Below are 8,336 nucleotides of genomic sequence, written 5' to 3'. Positions count from 1 at the left end.
TCTGATAAGACAGAGGCTGCTACCTTCCACTGTTCCATTGTGGTGAAGTTGGCTTTGTTTACCCAGGCAATGGACAGGTCTAACTAGATTATACATTGGAGGTTTTCTCACCACTTTCTCATGTACTGTTTGTGGGTTTTGGGTTGTTTTTTTTTTTTTTTTTGGTTCGTTTTTTTTTATGGGGGGGCGGTGGGTGTCATTAAACCAGTGAACCATAGCCTGCATTGTTTCGGTTCCATGCCTGAGTTGTGATTTTAATTATTGTTTATGAACACCATTTTGAGATCATGACGTTGATGATCTTCCACAAATTATTTAGCACGGTTGGATTGGTAAAATAGAAGTCTTTCTCGCTATGCTTGTGGAGCTCAGTGTTTTATTATATGTGCTGTCATATTTTCACAATGTGGGGATTGAAACCCCATCAGATATTCTGTGAGGGGAAACACCAAGTGCATGTTCAAATGTCTCTGCTTTCATCTTAATACCTACATCCTGCCTCCTATATCACATTTTTGGTACTTAAATGAGTTTGTGGTGGGTTTTCTTTAACAAATTAGTTGAGTTTGACTATGTAGATGTCTGTGCTGCTCAACATTACAGCAAGAAAATGAAGGAAATGGGGAGTTAATTCAACATCAAGCAGAAATTTCGTGTCACATTTGAGAAAATATCATGAGGTAATGTTGAAATTTGGTAACTCCTCTTTTCTTGTGCAATAGGCTTGCTACGTGTGTTTTGAGCTGAACGCCTACACACATTATGTCTGCTGTTGTTGTTTGTTTTTACCTGTGCAAATCACGTTTACAGCCATGGAAAGTAATATGTCAGTTAACACTTAAATCAGGAATAGTCAAAATTTGCATTTGAAGTGAGTTAAATAGTTTGAAAGATTTGCTTTATTAAGGTTTGAATGTGTACTGGCTGCCTCATTCCTCACTTCCTGATCTCAGAGGGTTTCACTCATGCCAATTGTTTTGACACATTGAACTGTATTAACTAGGGATAATAAGTTTGATCAAGAATTAATGGGGAGAGCTTGAAAAGTTAACCTAGCTGGTTTTGTACACAAGAGAATCCAAAAGGTTATGTAAGGTTTCAGGTGCTAAGGTATAGTATAGGCTTTCAAGATGTTTATTATGACAGATAAATGTACTGCTTTGCAGTCTTTTGGGATAAATATGTGTTTATTGTATTTGTAATAAAACTCCCTTGTCATCAAAGACATTGCATAGTAGGAAAAGCACCAGGTTTTAGGGGCTTGGTATCATGCTTGTTGCCTTGCCTTCACATATTCAAACCCTTTAATAAACCCATTGTTAAAATTCCTCTGCAGACATATTAGAAATTATGAAAAAATAGCCAGTCACATTTTGTTTAATATGGTTTCCCCTCAAAAAAACTGGTGGAAAAACTGTCTTAAAGCACATTTACTGCTGGCTTGAGCCTGGTTAGCAGGTAAAAGTGTTGCACCTGTCAAGATGGGTAGAGGAGGAAACATCTGAAAGGCTGCACTGCTACCAGTTACAAACTATCAAAGCTTTGCATTCTCTAGTCACTGATTATGGTGCACAAAAAAGTTCAAACACACCTGCTACCTGAATTCAAGGATGAACTGATTTTGGTAGCTAGATGCTTTATGAGTTGTGAGAGGCAGACACTTATGTTCAGTAAAATAGCTGCCACTTTGTATAAGCAGAGTTTTATTATGAATAGCCACACCTATAACAGCTGCATGGAGGAGAACGAGATCTAGTGCTTCAGGCAAATGGAGCAGGCTCTACGCTGCTTTGAGACTTATGAACTCATTGATCTCTCTGAAATTATTTGGTGCCACTATGCCAACAGAGTGTCTCACAATGTGTTTTTCCACTCTTTGCTTTCACTCATGTGGCAGTTAAAACTCACACACACACACACACACACACACACACACACACACACACACACACACACACACACACAGACCATCTATTAAAGCAACAATGTCTATTTTTCCATTTCCTCTGTTCACACTGAGCTACTGAGGTATCTCGTTAACCACATGCTGTTCTTTTCCAATAACCAGATTGCCTTTACTCTCAAAACACAGCTTGTTGTGTCTCTTCAGCCTCACCACTGTCAGTTTGAAGATTTGCACATTTGCTGTCCACTTACTGTAAACTTGCCTTAACTACTCTGTCCTAGTGCAGTTGATGATAAATTAGTTTTGATGCAGCATTTACTGCACTTGAACCGATGCAGATGCTGAATGAGGGATCCTAAATTAGTTCATAAGAGATTTGAAAATAAGTACCTGCTTCAAACAAATAGCAACCACTCAGGCCACATCATGACCAACATGATAAAAAAAGGTGCAGCAATCTTACTTTCCATCCTATTCAATGCAGAAATTAGATTCACAAAACTTGAAACTAACCAATTCAAACTGAGAACGTAAGCGCACCATGAAATTTGTTTAAAAGTTGGTCTGGCCCATTCAATTTGATTGCATGATCTTCTTCAATAGTATTTGCAAGTTGCAGGGAAATTCTAAATGTTTCTATTTCTATTTTTCTTTTAGTGTTCATTCACCACTTCAGAAGTTACCTACTGTAATTTCTTTTGTGATTTGTGTTTTTCACTGTGAGCTGCCAGAATACATGTGGCCTACAGCTTTGAAATTCACGCATGGAGCACCTAAAACGTTTGGGGTAAATTTGTCACTGATCGCATTTACACACTTCCTCTGACATTTCCACTGCAGTGCACTGCAGAGGAAAACCGAAGCATCAAGGAAGCACCTTGGTACAACTCTAAATTTCACCAACTTAAACGAAGTGCATTTGATGGCAAGTGATTGTAAATGGGACTTAATTAACTGTATCCCAAAATCCCAACTGGCAACTTTACTACTGAAAGGGGATAATTTTATTTTGACTAAAGATAATATATATAACAATATAAAAGTAATGTCGATTAAATGTTGACTCTGTGGTATTATGTCTGCAGTCAGTTTCAAGTCTGACCAATCATGCCATGTTTTTGGTTAATTTGTTGGCCATTTTTTACCTTCATGAGTGATAGGAAATGGCACAGAGAGAAGGGGAAAGCCAGAGCATTTTCTCCCATGTTATATGTGCCCTATGTATATGTGTGTATCAGGTTCCAGATATTCATAGCACATTAATATGAAGTGAAGTAATGGGCTCTCTACAATGAGCAGTTACATTTGTTTCAAAAATGGTTGGCAGTGGGATTAAATGAATGTGATGGAATGAATAACAGGTAATTGAAAAGCTGTTACACCATTGATTCTTAGATATTAGTGAACCAAAGGTTGTCAGCATTGTTGTAAATCCTGTCAGGTGCCATTAGAAATCAGTAAGACTAAAAACTCCATTCATATCTCTTTGACAGAGCCAAAAATGTTGCTTTGAATGTGTGTGCATGCTTTCAAATGAGCATAATGAGCTGAAACATATGTCCAATAAAGTTCACCTACATACTGTGGGGTTGTGCTAGACGCACATTAAGTTGTTAATATTTTAAAATCACCCAGGGCCTTGAGTTGCAGTTGATTTTGAATGCACAGTCATGTACAGTAAGTGATCAGTTAAATGACACAAGGAAACTTAATTTGCCTGTTTGCTGTTGGTGCACTAGATATGAAAATTATGTTGTTCACTGTGCAGTGTAATCTGCATGTTTGGATATTTTAAGTCTCATGCCTGATTAGCTCAGAAAGGCAAATTTCTGTTTCTATTCTTGACTTTTTTCCACAGTTCTTCCTGGACATCAAACTCCCTGAGACTGCATTCACATACCATCTTCCATTAAGAGCACATTTTCAATAGTAGTAGTTCTCAAGTACGAACATTGAGAGAGCCACTGTCTTTGTTGATGTAGCTCATGGTGGATTTTTGAGACCTGCTTTGGGTCATTGGTGGAGAGGTCAGCCATTTCTCACTTTTCAGGTCTGTAACCTGAGCAAACAAAAGATTTTCCTTTAAAAAAAAAAAAAAAAGAAAAGAAATGAGATGTTGGACTCACATTTACTGTGGCACTTTTTGTTGTGTTGTGTGTTTTCTAGTTGGCACCGCCTAGATTAGAGACTAGTTGTTTCCTCTCATACATAGAACATGTATCCACAGCAGTGTTCAGTGCACATCAGCTGTGTTTGCGGTGTGCTCAGTTGCAGTTTTGAACACAAAATTAGTGGCAACATTTCTTTTAGTCTCTGTCAGTGCTAGTCATTAGAGTATGATTGATGTGTGAGGACGTGAAAGATAAGCACAGTCACACAATGGTTTCCAACTGAACACGTACAATGAAGTTTTTAGTTAGCAAAATACATAGCATGGTGTGTGTGTGTGTGTGTGTGTGTGTCTGTTGCTAAATCAAATCAAATGTATTTATACAGCGCCAAATCATAAGAATTACAAGGCACTTTACACATAGAGCAGGTCTAGACAGTGAGAAGGAAATCTTCCTTTAAGAAGCAGAAACCTTGGACAGAACCGGGCTCAGGGAGGGCAGCTTGACTGCCTTGACTGGTTGGGTTGAGAAAGGGAGAAATTTCCAGGGGGGGACTCAGTAAAGGGCTGGAGAGAGAACAAAAACCGGAGGAGAGAAGATGCCATGGAAAATACAAACAAAACATGGTTCTAAATGTGTATTAGTAAATATTAGCAGTAGGGGAGAAGAAGATGTTGTAATGATAAATAAAGGTAACTCTTGCGGCTGCAGGTACTGAGCAGGAACATGGAGCAGAGATGATTCAGCAGCTGTAGGACGGGGACAGGAAGACGGAGGACAAGAGGGGCAAAACACAAACAAGGTTAGAGACATGTTGTAATGTACTGCATGTATGTGTGGGGAGAAGAGAGGTGCCCAGTGCAGTAATTAAATATAAGTGAAAGAAGGCTGTCCTATGAGGGACAAAGGACATGTCCTGATCAAAAATGACTACAAGATACCTAACAGTGGAACTGGAGGCCAAAGTAATGCTGTCCAGAGGGGTTAAGTAATCAGATAAACTACTGTTGGGCCACAGCAAACTGAGAACACTGTACTACCTCAGCGTTGGAACTGATCAACAAGAGTGTACACATGTACAAATGCAGCAATGTGTGTGTGTCAGTGTGAAACATGAGTGTAAACAGGATCACTGACTGTATAATTTTTTTGCACATCTGAAAATGTGGAATCATTTTGGCTAAAAACTAGAGTTATCAGCTGTTTTTAAAAGATTGATCATTTAAATGATTTACACATTCAGTGGAAATGAATGAGCTTGAAGCTGCATGCAGTTTAGGGAAGACAAAAAAATATCTAAAAATGCTCAACACGTTTCAATTTTTGATCTTTATATGAGGTTTATTGACGACAGGATGCATTGTATTGCAATCAATTAAATGAAAATAGCTCCAGTGGTATCTTTTAAACTCACTCTTTGTTCATGTACAGTATAAAGTTGTCGTTCTTGCTGTTGTATATAGTGCCAGTCACCAGACCTTATTACAGTAGAGTAAATAATGTCCTTTTCAGTGTTTTATTCAGTATGGCTAATGTTGGACAAAATGTGTAAACATAGCTTGACATTAACACATTGAATTTAAAGTCCTTTAAAGTAAAAAAAAAAAGTGTTAAGTAAAAATGCATCATTTTGTTTCCTCTTTAACATTGATTCTTTTTGCATTCAAGCTTGCATGTGATGTCTTCTGCCACGCTCAGTCGCAGTTTTTACAAATGTCTGCACAGACCAATGACTGAGTTGATAAACAGCCATTTATCATTGGGGCCATGAAAAATGGTAGAAGTGCGTGTAACTCTCTTGTTCCAGATCAGAGGGAGAAATAGGCTGAAGAGAAAACACTCAACTGCAATGTGAGCAGAGACATGAAGTGTGTGTGTGTGTGTGTGTCACATAGCTGTGACCTCTCAGCATGGTGTCAGGTCTTCAGTACCAGTGCTATTGTGCCTTGACTACAAGCAGTCAATACTGACAGGCTGGCCACGCACACACACTATTGGTCCAGGTGGTCAGTATTGTCTTTTTGGGGGAGGAGGGGGTCATGCCTCACTGCATGGGAACTGATAGTTTTTTCCATTTACACTAAATAACCAGTAGTGAGTATCGGTTAAACATTATAAATGCACACACACGCACATAAACAAGCTATTTCTCTCTTTTGCCTTTCTTTTCTCGTTAATGCCAGTGAATTGCTAAATGATCTTAATCTATTGGTCCATTGATTTTTGTGTAGATTTCAGGTTTTCATTTCAATGTCAGACAGTTGGCTGTGATGTTACATTTGGGCTGACGTGAACTGCCTCCTCACCAAGGGGCAATGAATCAGGTGGCAGTACATAGGATTTGAAGCTGTTGAACAAGTTCTTTCTTGCTTTCGTTCTCAGATTTTCACTAGAGTAGGGTATTTTCTGCTGTCTGCGGAAAGATCAGTGGGTGTTCCTCTGAGGCAGCTGTGCACTTAATGGAGAAGCTGCTCCACTGACTTTAGTTGGGTTGGGCTGAATTGGTTACATGGCTCGCCCCCATGTTTCAGGATGGTGGGCTGCTGAAAGGGCTACTGTCAGGGTGCAAGCTTGGTGTTTCAAATGAGTAATCTTGATTTGTTACAGTGGATGAATGCAATTTTCGGGGAATTCGGCTTGTTGTCTGTGATGAGGACATTTATAAACTGGATCAGATCATTCTATGCTTTTATTGTATGATTTTAAATGTTTAGTGATGGTGATTTATAGAGATGATATGGGAACCGTGATCTGCCATTAAGCTAAAGCGTAGGTGTCTCAGAGAAGATACAAAGTTTTACTGATAATAAGCATTGTCCTCTCATTATGTGTGTTAGTTTTACTCAGCAGCCCCACTCACCCATTTTTTACAATTCATTAACTTCTGCAATAGTCTGTAATGACCCCACCACCACCACCATCAAGAGACATTACAGGAATGTAGCATTTACATCCATTTTGTCCACATTTAGTGCAGTGAAATCCCACTTTTCTCAATCAGGAATTAACATTTATGGGAGAGGACCCCCACCATGTCTATAAAAAACCAAATACAAAGCTGAACTTATCCAGAGCTGATCTTGACATTAACATTTTGTTTATGGGCTTGCCACTGAGGTCTAATTAACAGCCTGTTATTCTCTATTAGTTTAAATGATGCCTATTGTAACAAGTCATCTGTAATTGCCCTTCAGTTCCCTGGGGGCTGCTGAATGATGCTGTATCAGGATCCAAAAAGGAATTGACTATTTAAACACTATTCAGCAACCGCAACGATTGCTCTAAAGTGAGAACCATTTACATGCATTTGACTAAAGCGCATAGAAAAATAAATAAATAAAAAATCCCAACTTATTTTCCTTATCTCACAAACTTTGCAGAAGTGATACTGGACAGGAGTCACAACGCGACTAAGACCACAGCTTAAGAGCCAGGACGCATGTATCTCGCTCACAAGACATGTTGATTCCACCAGCTCAGGTGTGTTCAACTAGCATTAAATGTATAAAAGAATCCTCAGCCTACCTGAGTTGTCCTTGCAAATACCAAATGGCTGCCACTCTAAACTAGTGTTCAGGGTTTTCTTTACCATTTTGAATTTTTACTTTCATCGAGAATCAAGCATTGATATTTCTCTTGGTATTTCTTGAGCTAAATATTTTTGTAAAAAATATTATTGTCTCATGAGTTAGCGTGGACCAGCCTCTAAGCCACTTTTTATTATTATAGGCACCATCTTTAGTATCACCGCTGCTCTCATCCTGACACTAAACAGCGATCCAACATTAACCATGGCAGATATTTAGAGGCATTCACACACATTTTCCCACACTCAGAGGAATTGATCTTTATTGATCACATGTAAATGGCATTGATTGTCTCATTCTTTTGTCTGTATTGATTTGTGTGTGTGTGTGTGTGTGTACAGTTTGTGTTTGTTGTCTGCCCCTGCAGCTGTCAGAGTAGATCAGCCCGGCCTGCTACTTCACCTAAGCACTTTGCCTGTTTACACATTTGTCCTGCGCATCAGTGTCATTTTGCTGTCAGCACAGCACACCAAGTGTCATTCTTTTGCTTTTCTTCTGTGCTGTCTGTCTCAAAATCAGATTATATGAAAGCACCTTCCTAATTAGAAGGAAATTCTTGACAGAAAATAATGTCAAAAAAGCAAACTGTCACAAAAATATTACGAAAGCTGAAGTTACACTGATCTTTCCACAGACGGCTTTTGTCTTGAAGTCTTAGCATGATGCCCTGAAAAGGATGAAGTACTAAAAATAGAGGAGTGAATTTAATCCCATCAGCTAAGGTGTAAAATG

This window comes from Echeneis naucrates, chromosome 15 (genome assembly GCF_900963305.1).
Source record: "Echeneis naucrates chromosome 15, fEcheNa1.1, whole genome shotgun sequence".
NCBI classification, from domain to species: Eukaryota; Metazoa; Chordata; class Actinopteri; order Carangiformes; family Echeneidae; genus Echeneis; species Echeneis naucrates.
The sequence above is the reverse complement of the archived record's forward strand: the minus strand, read 5'-3'. Positions refer to the sequence as shown.